Source organism: Triticum aestivum, chromosome 7A, assembly GCF_018294505.1.
Source record: "Triticum aestivum cultivar Chinese Spring chromosome 7A, IWGSC CS RefSeq v2.1, whole genome shotgun sequence".
In the NCBI taxonomy this organism is placed as follows: Eukaryota; Viridiplantae; Streptophyta; class Magnoliopsida; order Poales; family Poaceae; genus Triticum; species Triticum aestivum.
Genome location: NC_057812.1, coordinates 620850389 through 620863467, shown reverse-complemented (window position 1 = coordinate 620863467; position 13079 = coordinate 620850389).

Sequence of the window (13079 nt, the reverse complement as noted above, 5' to 3'; positions counted from 1 at the left end):
CTGCCATCTCTTTAATTATCATTCTTGATTAATTATTATCTGATCAAATTTCATTCTCGTAAAGGCCCTGAAGCAGGCGCCGGGCAATAATCTGTGTGCATACTACGTCTACGAAAACATTCGCATGATGGTGTCCGAAAGGAGTAGATCTCAAAGACAGGAGTGGGTACGTTTGTCAGAACACTATTCACAATTTTTACACCATTATCGATATCTAGTCACACAACTAATACACATTCATATTGATCTCCTTCTTAACAGTTCAAAGAGGTGCGGGAGCAGCTCCTAGCAGATGACCGCATAGAAGCAATTCAAGAGGAAATAGCGGAATTTTTGCTCGACCAGGTCATAGATCCCAAAGGAGAATACTTTTATCCGCTACCGCCCCCATGAACCACTTCCAATTGTCATCGTGCTCCGAAGGCACCAATTAGGCTAATGCCACTGGCTCTGAAGGCACCAATTAGAAGAAATTGTATATAGCTACCTAATTGTATACATATATACATGTGTGTATATATGTGTGAATTAATGGTGGTTGTGAGACATTCAATAATATATATATATATATGATTGGTTTTACAAGAAATTCTATTTATATATATGCATAACGTGTATAATATGTAGCATCGTAAAATACCAGCAAACAAAAAAGAATTAAATGGAAAACATAAAATTAAATGAAAAAGAAATCATAAACCCAAACCCCCCAACCTATTAATACCGGTTGGTGTCACCAACCGGTACTAAAGGGCTCCCTGCCCCCGGAGCTGACTCGTGCCACGTGGTTGCCCTTTAGCACCGGTTCGTGCTGAACCGGTACTAAAGGGGGGGACCTTTAGTGCCCACACTTTAGTGCCGATTACTGAACCGGGACTAAAGGGCCTTACGAACCGGTGCTATTGCCCGGTTCTGCACTAGTGTTGCAAGGTCGCTGCGCTCACGTGAGCATGCATCCACAGCTCCACGCTGCCCCCAGCCAGTGCCCTGGCCAAAACGGCAGGACCTCGCTTGCCCGCATCGCGCCAGGATCATCACCAGCCCCGTGAGAAACCACAATGGAGCCGCCATGCCTTTCCTTCCCACGCTGCACCTAGCACCATGACTTGCCTCCGAGCCAGCTGGAACCGGCCTCTCTGCACCTTCATATGTCCCCACCGCCGCTGACCCCGGCCGGGCATTGCTCGGCGACACCCTTCGGTGGCGGTGAGGGGAGAGCAAGAGCCGGTGGTGGATGCCTAGGCTGCTGGAATGCCCCGGTGCGACTTGCTGGAGTCGCACGGGAGCGAGATCCTCTTTTTTCGGTGGAGGAAACTGTTCCCGAGTTCTACGAGAGGATTTTCTACCATGCACGGGACATGCACGGGACCCCCCGTGCATGCATTCCATCATTTTTTATTATTGTTGTATGTGACCTTCACATCATGTATAGTGTTTTCCCTCTCTGTAATATACGGTCACATATTATTCTCTACTGGTTTAGTCTCATTCAGATAAATAGATGTCCAATATATTTTGAAATAAAAGCTTGATTTACACTATGTGTGTAAAATTGTGTTTTTTCTGACAAGATATTTATAACAAGGCCGATATTTAATATATTTTTAGAAAATATTATTTTGACAACTAAATCACCATCCAAATTCATTAATTCCATGCGAAAAATTCAATAATACTTCATTCAGTTTCACAAAAAACTCATAGTTTTGTATAGTGTTCCATCGTGTTTCACCTTTTTTCACCATGTTTCAGAATTTCAATTAAAAAATCGAAATATATTCAAAAGTGGTCTCGTTTTAGAGATTTCGTCACCATAAATACAAATATGCAAACAAATTATTAATTGGATTTTTATTCAAAAGACAAAATAGATATAAATTTGGGAATAAGATGAAAAAGTATTGAATGGCGGGGCATAAGCTGCATAGCTGGAACAGTTGGCATGCATGTGGTGAAAGTACATATGCATGGCTCCGAATCTCAAAGCACATCAATGGCTGTGCATGGGAGAATTGCTTTTCACCGTGTTCTACGTGTTAATCAAAATCTTTTGCGCAGTAGTGGTCCGGAGCTGGCGCAGCTCACCCGCCTCGGCATCCTCATCCGCCGGCTCGCCCAGTGGCAGTGCCAGGAGTCATATCATGTGTAGTCAACTGGGTGTTGTGTAGTTAGACGTATCATATGATGTATTTGACAAAAAATCTGTGTAGTCAATTGACTACACAGGTGAAGTGTGGCTTCGCCACTGGGCTCGCCGCTGGGGAGCACGGTCTCCATCGAAGCTTGCGGCCCTCTCATCCACCGAGCCGCGAGAGAGGAATTCGGAGAAAACGATGGGGAGTGGGGAAAACGACGGGGACGCACTAATTGTGAATTGGTACTTGTCATGGTGGATGTATTACGGTTTTTTAAATTCAAAAATCAAATATGTTGACGTGCATTTCTGTCACCGGGGGTCCAAGACAGCTTGTTGTAGCTTTGTGGGTTATCGATGCACCTCAGCTTGTCATGGTGGCGAGAACCCGTGCCGGCAAACTAGGCAGGGACATCCGAGTTTGAGATGGAGCGCATCCCACATGGGCGCGGACGCGGAGGAGTACATGGCTTCGAAGGCGGCGACTCACCTAGCCGGCGGTACTGCTGTGGCCCTCCAACAGTTGAGATAGCCGGGAGCAATGTAGTGTTGCTGCAAGGCATCACATTCAAGAATACTCGATCTTCTCACCTCGATCGTAAGTGTTCTCTTCCTGACATCTCCTATTCTCAAGCTAGCATTCCTTTGAACCGAGAAGAACGTCATGCATGCTTGTTTTTCTATTCACACGAGATAATTTATGTCTTGAACACATGTAACTGGATGAAGAGCAAGGGAGGGGGAGGGCTATATTATCTTGCGATAATACAACTTTGGTGCCATACTAGCTAGGATGGCTTCTTTGGTAGTTTGGATGTTCTTGTACCTCCTATATATGCGACGAACCAAACAATGGATTATTTATTTAGTGGTAGGTGCTTTGTCCATCAATAGCGAGATGTCCTTTCAACTGCTGAGATCATACCATGTGACTCTGATCTTCAAAAACACTATTTCTATGTACATATGTATCACAGACCATGGCTGAAATATCCTTTCAAACGCTATAGATGACACATATCCCAGGTGGTTTATTAGTTGGATAGAATTCCAGACAAGACATGTCCTTTTCTCAAACCTCTAAAAAAATACTTTTGAGGTGGATATTGCCATAGAAATAACCTGAGATAGGCCATGTTGCAAAGAAATATTATGAGACTGGTTGGAGGGCAAAATTTTAGTGGTAGCAGAGCGATTGGGGTTGTATATTCTCAAATTAAATTTGAGCATCCAACAATTACAATTTATAGTACTGGGTTCCAAATAAAGTAAAATTCCCGCCGCTCCTAGCCCGCCGGTGGCCACTCCGGCCCCGGCATCCACGCATCTCTCCGGTGACCACCCCGATCCCGGTGACCACGCACCATCCATCTCTCCGCGCCCTTAGCTGCTAGCCTCATGACTTTAGCCGATCTCAATTTCGATGTTGGACAGGATTTTGCGTCTGTGGTATGGAAGAAATGGGGAGTCCCAATCAATTTTGAAGCCGGTAAAGATCTCGAGGAGTTCCTCCTGGTTGCGGAATTTAAAAGATCACAGCTTCGATTGACAGAGGATTCTGTTAGTACCATACTTCTTGCTTTCTTTGGGGGCCGTGCTTCTCTCTTCAAGGTTCAACGATTACAAAACTGATCCTTCAAATTTTCTGTCTCTTCTAAAGAAGTTGGGTTTTCAATCATCAAAGGAGGTAACATTTCCACATCACTTCTTCATATCAATTTCCTTCTCTGGGGTAATGGCGGGCGTAACTCTTGCTGGGAGCTGGATCAATTTTTGAAAGAAAAAGAGGACGAATGGACCCATGTTTTTCATAAGCATCCGAGGAAATCTTATCTACAAGCTCTTAGATCGCCTATGATCTTTTGAGATCAATCCCAGGCTGCGAACGGATCATCCCCACTTCGTGTTCATAATTCGACGTCATCACCGGCACCCCCTCACCCATCTGGTTTGAATTCTATCAATGCTGCAATTACTGCTAGGAGGGCGGGATCTCCTCACATTCAAACCCAAGAGCAATTGGCGTTTTGTGTGCGATGTTTACTCACGGGCCAGTCTCGGCCCAATTGCACTAATCGTATTAAATGCCATTCCTGCAAGCAATGGGGCCATATCAAAAAAGATTGTTTCGCCTTGGCCCAGCCCAATCCAAATAACTCTACTAGCCCATCAGCTCCCTTGGCGATTCAGTTTCCTAGACAGGAGACCACAGTTCCCGCGATTGTGACTACTCGGGCTGTCAATCAACCGACCAACCGGAGTATCCCAGTTAATGCCATCCCGGACACTTCCCCGGAGTCCAGCCCTCATCGCCGGTCCTCCCAAATCTCCATCTCCCAAAAACTCCAAGCCGCCGTCGTTCTCCCATCCACCACACAACTCAATCCCATTCCGACTGCTCCAGAGTTGGCCGCAATGGCCACATTCCCTTTTGACCCGACACCTTTCATCCCACCAAACCACCAAAGTATCCAGGTTGAAGGTCGGCCCACACGGATTAGGATCCTCTCCGGAGCGGCTCAACCCACTCATGAAGAATGGTTGATTGCCACGATTGTGCCGATGCCCAACCTGCCAGTCACTTTCAACACCATCAGAGAGGTACTTACAAATTTTCTCATAGATAGCAGATTGGGGTTTTCTGAGATTGAACCTTGCCCGTTCGGCCAAGCATATATCAAGATGAATAGTGTCTTTGATAGGGATGCGCTTGTTTCCAATAGCCCACATTAATTCACTGATGTTCACATCATTTTCCAAAAGCATAACCAGGGCCTGAACTAGAGGAACCTAGTTCTGAATAGAGATGTTTGGATTCTGCTTTGTGGGTATCCTTTTGACAGAAGGAATATACAAGAGATTAGTATTGCTATGAATAAATTTGGTAAAATGCTCATGTGGGACAGGGTCAGAAGCACTAGAGCTAATCTTATGGTCCATGTCAGGATGGAGGAACTTTCAGACATCCCTAACAGTATTGTCTTTGGGGAAGGGGACAGATTTCAATCAGGTTCTCTCACTATACCTATGGTAATCCTGCAACATCAGATCCTTGGGGCTGTTCCACCTGATGAAGACCCCATCCCTCCTCATGGAAACCCACATCCCATCCCTCCCCAAGATGTGTTTCATCCTAATCAATACAATCACTTTCTTTGGCCCTTACAACAACATGAGCATGATGACATTCATATCCCTGAGGCCAATATCAATCTCCAGTTTCCTCTGAATAATGTGGTTAATAACCCTGACATGATGGTAGTGGAGGATGCAGAGGCAGAAGAAGCTGCGGCTGATCTACCTAGGCGGGGCCACTAGGCCATGCCACAAAACCTCATTGATCAGGAAGTGCACCGGGGAGAATTTCTGGCCCTCAATGATATTATGGAACCATTTGATGCTGAGAACTTGGTTGAGGGAGAGAATGCAAACAGCAGTATTACCCTATCTGATGGTCCATCTGCAAACTCTGCTGGAACTGATGCCTCTGCCAATGGACCTATGGCGCCAATGCCTGTGTTACCAGATTTAAATGTGGTTGTTGGGCCTCCTGGGCCAGGCCCAATTCCACCTCCTCTTGGGCCTGTTCCTGCCAACCAGGTTGCCAATAACCCTCCACCAGTACAAGACATGGTTCTGCTCCCACCTGCTATTTAGAACTTGCCTATTTTGGACCTAAGTATTGAGATCATCATGGACAAGCATGAAGTGCTTCAAGATACCAGAGAATTGGATCCCATGCGCCTAGAATTACAGTCACATAGCAGAGTATCCAACCTACCTGTTGCAGAACCTCATACCGATGTCAACACTGTCAACACTGCTCTATCTGAACCTCATCTATTGGCTGAACCAGACAATCAGGTTAATCAAATGCAGATCATGCAAGTGGAGGAGGTTACCAATGAGAATGATGGGAGATCCTCTGACCTAACTGCTCCACCAGGTTTCCCAATACCAGCTTTTCTTCATCAGGCCCATACTTTATGCCCCAGTCACAAATAGCCCCATGATCTAACTTTAAGTGCAGATGCAACCTCCAAGCAATTGCCTGCAGAAGAGCTTCTGGTCAAGGAAGGTGCTAAAATCTGGGAGTCCCATTTTGCTCCTGCTTTGGACAGTAAAGAGATTATCCAGGTACCAAGTGACTGGGTAAATTTTCTTGCAGTTAATTTCTTGTCAACAGATAAGTTTACATGGGCCAAGAGATTTATTCACTCTAATGTTTGGGATATTATTAGTCAGAGCTCAACTTGTCCTCATACCCTACCTTTCTCTATACCTATCAAATGTCCCACTCATGATTTTCTTCTCTGCTCTGCTACTTCCACCCAGCAGGGCTCGAAAGATAACATCATGGGATCTCCAACAGGGGGCACTGACAAACAGGACTTCTGCCTCATCATCCTCAGCTCCACAAAATCTCAAAAAAAGAAAGGGCAAGATTCCTCTGGTGAAAACATAAGTAAGAAGAAGTTGTAGACTACAGAAACTTGCTAAGGGATATAAACAATCAGTTTGTGTTGAAAAAGATTGTATGGCCTGTTCGGTTAAACCACCTACTCTGAGTGTCAAAGTAGTTAAGAGTCTGAATACTTCTTTTTGCAAGGTGAGTGAGAAGGACTCCACTGAAGAGAACCTATCTAAAAGGAATAAGAAGAGCAAAGGCACCAATTCCACCTCGGAAGGAAACAAGGCCCCCAAGGAGCAGGCCAAGAAATGGCATTAGATCTGTCATTTAGTTCTCTTGCTAGTGAAACTCCTGTCCTATTAAAGTATTGTAATGTCTCAGCAATGGTAGTTCCTTTTGGGTATGGCAGATTGGCTGCACTTTTGGTTTATTGTAAGTCCTGCAATGCTGTCAAGTTATTGGACTGGGCTTTACTATATCTGGACAAATTCCTCATGCTACTTATCTTCTCTACCATGAGATCTGATGACTATTCCATTCTATCCTGTCCTACCCAGCGGTTGTGGTATAGCTCAGTTTTCATATGTTGTCATGAATAGAGATTGGAATATTCTTAATTGGAATATTAGAGGTATCAATGATAATAAAAAATGGACAGCTTTAGCTAATAAGATTGAAGAAACTCAATGTTCTGTCCTTTGTATTCAAGAGACTAAAAGAGAAAGTTTTGACAGTGCATATTTAAGAAACTTTTGCCCAAAGAGAATCAGTAAGTTTGAATATCTCCCCTCCATTGGTGCATCAGGTGGAAATTTAGTGGCATGGAATGATCAAGTTTTTGAGGGTCAGCTTATTCACAGGAACAATTATGCCATTACTTTACAGTTCACATCCAGACACAACAATGAACAATGGGTTCTCACCAATGTGTATGGACCATGCAACCATCAAGAAAGGCAACATTTCATTGACTGGTTAAAGCAGTTTCCAATGGAAGATGATGTTAACTTGCTTCTCCTGGGAGACTTTAACTATATCAGATACCCTCAAAACAGAAGTAGAGCAGGAGGAAACTTGGATGATATGTTAAGCTTTAATGAAGCGATTAGCCAGCAAGCACTGATTGAGGTCCCACTGAAAGGGAGAAACTATACTTGGAGCAATATGCAAGATGCACCACTACTTGAGAAATTGGATTGGTGTTTCACATCAGAAGCATGGACCCTCAAATACCCAGCTACATTCTCATACCCTTTGGCCAAGACAACATCTGATCATGTGCCCATCAATATTAAAATTGGCTCCTCCATTCCAAGATAAAAACTCTTTAGATTTGAAAATTTCTGGCTACAACATCCACAATTTAAAGAGGCTGTCAATACTATTTGGTCCCAACCAGTGGATGAAAGTGATAGTGCTAAGATTATTGTTGCTAAATTCAAGAGGCTCAGAAAAGGCTTAAAGAATTGGTCCAAGCACCTATCAAATCTTAAGAAACTTATAGCAGATACAAACTTTCTGATCCTCTGTTATGATGTTTTTGAAGAGTATAGAACTCTGTCAATTGAGGAGGCTAATGGCAGGGAGATACTTAAGAAGTACTTGACCATGCTATTGGAACATCAAAGAATTTATTGGAAACAAAGAGCTACAATAAGACAGATTCAGATGGGTGAAGCTAATACTAAATATTTTCAAGCCAAAGCAACAATCAAGTTCAGAAATAATAGTATTGCCATGCTCAAAGATGAAACAGGACATGAACACTATGATCATCAAGCTAAGGCAGCTATCCTATACAGAGCCTTTAAAGATAGATTGGGCACCTGTCAACCCTCTGAAAACCCATTGCAATTGGATTCTCTCCTACACCCACTTGATGATCTTTCAGACTTGGAGGTACCTTTCACCAAGGAAGAAATTGACAAAGTCATTAGTCAAATGCCATCTGATAAATCTCCTGGTCCTGATGGATTTAATGCAGCATTCCTCAAACACTGTTGGGATATTCTGGCCCCTGACTTCTATCAGCTTATCAATGATTTCCATTCTGGGACTATCAATATTCAGTGCATCAATTATTCTTTCATTACATTGATCCCCAAAATAGATGCTACTACATGGCCAGCTGAGTTCAGGCCTATCTCTCTTCTCAATTGCACCCTTAAAATTATCACCAAGCTTCTGGCTAACAGACTCCAAAAAGTGATCCTTAGGATGGTGCACACCAATCAATTTGGATTCCTAAACAACAGATGCATCCAGAACTGCCTTGCTTGGTCATATGAATACATCCATCAGTGTTTCCAAAGCAGGAAAGAACTAGTGCTACTGAAATTGGATTTTGAGAAGGCTTTTGACATGTTGAACCATGAGACCATCTTTCAAATTATGCAAGCCAAGGGGTTTGGACCCAGATGGATACAATGGATCAAGATGATATATGGGAATGGATTTTCTTCTGTCTTATTGAATGGGGTACCAGGCAAACAATTCCTTTGCAAGAAAGGTGTCAGACAAGGGGATCCACTTTCTCCTCTTATTTTTGTGATTGCAGCTGATTTGTTACAAACCATTATGAATGAGGCCATGCTTAACAACTTGATCCAGTCACCACTGACCCACCAGTCATGTCTAGATTTCCCTATCATTTAGTATGCTGATGATACCATTCTTGTGGCTCATGCAGATAGTCAACAACTTGAACACATTAAGAATCTGTTGATTCATTATGCCTCTTTCACTGGACTCAAGGTCAGCTACTCCAAATCAACACTCATTGCAATCAACACCCCCTTGGACAAGATGCATGAGCTATCTCAGCTCTTAGGATGCATCATTGGTACACTGCCACACAAATATCTGGGTCTGCCTCTTTGTCTCAACAAACCTAAAGTTGAGGACTATTTGCCCCTGTTGAAGAGAATTGAGAATCGATTGCTTAGCTGTTCCACCCTCCTATCCACTGGAGACAAACTTACACTCATTACGTCCGTCTTCACAAGCATGCCGACTTTCTTCATGTGCACTCTCTGGATTCCAAAGACAGTGATCAAGCAAGTCAACACTTATCTCATGAATTGCTTCTGGCGTAATTATGGTACACAAGAGAGGGGCATGGTTCTGATCTCCTGGGAACAAGTCTGCAAACCTAAAACTCAAGGGGGTTTGGGAGTCCTAGATGTTCAACTTCACAATCAAGTGCTGCTCATGAAATACCTGCACAAATTCTTCAACAAGGATAATACTCCATGGGTCAAAATCATCTGGGAAACATATTATCAGGACTCCCTTCCTGGGGACAGAATGGTGGGCTCCTTCTGGTGGAAGAACATCTTGAAAACTCTGCACTCATTCAAACAGCATGATATCTGTAAACCTGGTCATGGATACACTACTCTATTCTGGTATGATAAATGGCTTGGCCAACCTTTACAACTACAATTTCCTGAGTTGTTCTCTTTTGTGATCAACACAAAGCTGACCCTGAAAGAGGTGTTTGATCAGCAAGATCTCAGCCACTTCTTCCATTGGCCATTATCACTCCAAGCTTTCAACCAATTCAACCACATTCAGACCCACATGCAAAGCTTCACACAATCGGTGGAACAAGATAAATGGTGTTACCCCTGGCCCAGCCAACAATACTCCTCGATGAAGATGTACAAACGCATCTGTGATAAGAATGAGGCTCATCACATTTTCAAGCAGATTTGGAAAACTTCTTGTCGGCTCAGACACAAAATCTTCTTCTGGCTCCTACTCCATGACAGAGTTAGCACAAGGAATCTTCTTAAGCGCAGGAATATGTTTCTTCCAGATTATTCTTGTGCTATGTGTGCTGATGGTACTGAGGAAACTCTCATTCACCTCTTTTGGAACTGTCCTTTCTCTTTGAGCTGTTGGCACAACTTATTGCCTACTCGGAATAGAGGGATTTCTGCTTATGATGAAGTTTAGTTGACCATGCTTAGACTGCCCAAAGATTTTGCACTGGATATTGTTATTATGGGTAAATGGAGTACCTAGATGGTGAGGAATGATAAGGTTTTTAGGCACGCACCTCCACACATCAACACATGAAAGTTCTACCTCAAAGAAAGCCTACAGATGGTTTGCCTACGCTCTAAGGCTAAACAAGCAGAACTAATTAGCAGTTGGATTGATCAGTTCTTATAGATTTCTATCATGTTTCCGAGAGAGGGCATTGGATGATATATTTTTTGTAATTTTTGCTGTATAAATTTTATTATTAATGAAAATACCGTAGAACAATTGTTCTATGGTTCGGGTTTAAAAAAATACAATTTATAATTCATCAAAGAGAAGGTATATACGGGCATGATTTCTAATTGTGTGTACATGAATTCGCAAAAGATAGTCTCAAAACATTCAAATATTGTATACGTTGAATGGGCCACACACTTGATTTTGACTTTTGTGTAAGAAAATGGCACTTTTATAGGTTTCCATTTCCGTCATCATCTCCTATATGACCTCTTGATCTTGTTCTTTGTATACCATGCAAGGTAAATGTCATACGACATTTTTCTCTGATTATCCTTTTCTTCCCTTTATTCCATTTTTTTGCAAACAGGTAAACCGTGTATAAGAGAAAGTTGTTGCATCCCAATCACCCTGAAAAAGATGGTTGTATATCAATGATTTCTTTCCTGCATTGTTTTTGCTAGCGGTTACTGTAAGAGAAAGGTGTTGAAATGACAGGTGAAGCATGGAGAGAACACACTTAATCGGTGATTATATACAAGAGGGGTGAAATGCATCATTCAAGACAGTAGCCGACAAGCGCAACCCATAAATGATCCATTTCTCCAGGCTATTCCCCGTAGTCAGGTTTGATCCGTTAATTTAGACGATTTGCTTCTTTTCTTAAGAATCATCTAGAGGTATATATTAGTCTTAAGCAACAAACTAAAAGCTAGGGGTGCTATTGGTGCATCTCTGGCCCTGGTCGTTGGTTGCCCACAAACACATTTAAGATCAATTGAATGAGACATTTTTGCACACGAAAAGTTTTGATACATAATGATTGTGGTCAACACAGCTTGTCAGTATTAACTTCGTTTTCCACCATGAACTCCTCATACATCTACTCGACACATGGAGGCAGAGGCTCCATTGAGACGTGGTCAAAGATGGATGGATACAATTATGAGATTGGCAATTTTCTCAATTACTAAGTTCAAGCCATGTGGTTCTGGTCTTCATGAAACTGAATATGGATGATGGTACTTAAAAGCATGACTAAGGAGCAAATTATGTGGATGATAGGCTCTCGATACTTATTCATAATTGTGACGCCTGGATAATTAGGCTACAGTAATCTCACGTTAATGATGTCACGTCACCATGGTTACTGTTGTTAATCTTGCGGTGAATCAAGTCCCTTTCAAATTCAAATTTAAAATAAAGTTAAACGATAAAAGTTTTCAAACATAAAAACTAAAATGTGCTAAATGTGACAAATAAATCCTAAGTAATAATGGTGGAGAAACCTACATTTTTAAAAGTAATTAAATTCCCTACAATAAATAAAATAGCGACTGAAACAATAACTTACATGCTTTTTAATTAATAAAAAATATGAGGTACATTATTTTTGTCCCAAACTTTTTATGACAACAGTTGAATTTGCAACTCTAATTGAGGAGTGGGTTTTACTTTTTGTAAAAATATAAACTATTAAATAAATAATAAATAAAAGAAAAGTAAAATAAAATTAAAAGAAAAATGAACAAACAAAAAAAAACACCCCCCTCGCTAGGCCAAGTGGCCCAACTGGCCTCAGCCGCCCAAACGGGCCGACACACCCCCCACCACTTAACCTCGACATCTGTAACCCTAACCCCCGATCCGCCCCACTCGCAGCCACTCATCCCCACATCGTTCTCCCCCTCCCCCCGATCCAGAACTGGATCGAGGCGCTTGACGCCGCCGCCGCTCGGAGGCGCCCGAACCCCGCGCCCCGTCGCGCCTCCGTCCTCCCCCCCCCCCCCCCCCCCCCCCCCCGCCCCCGCGACTGTTGCGCCAGAGCCCTTCTCCCCCCGCCGGCGCCTCACCGTCCCGGTCGCGTCTGGCTACTCCCCGCAGCCTCGGCGAGCGCGCCCGTGCGCGTGGACTGCCGCCTCTGCCCCGCAGCTTCTCCCGGCGTCCTCGCCCACGACTTGGCCGGAATCGCACCACCACGAGCCCGCTGCCATCCCTACGGCTCCCTGTGAGCACCCTGTCCCCTGGGACCTCTCCCCTTGCTTCCCCTCTTCCTGACACCGCTGTCATCGCCCCACACAGCCCGAGCGCCGGCCGTTGGCCGCGGTCACCGCGCGCGCTGTGCTGCTCTCCCCTGCGCGCCCGCCGCTGCAGCTCCTGCCTCCGTCTACCGCGCCACCCCGCGACCATACCGGCGTACGCGCTCGCCGCTGCTTCCCTTCCCTGTGGCTGCTGCAGCTCGCTGCGGTGGCTGGCGGAGCCCCGCTGCGCCCCACCTCGCGGCTGGCCTGGGCGAGTGCCCTATCG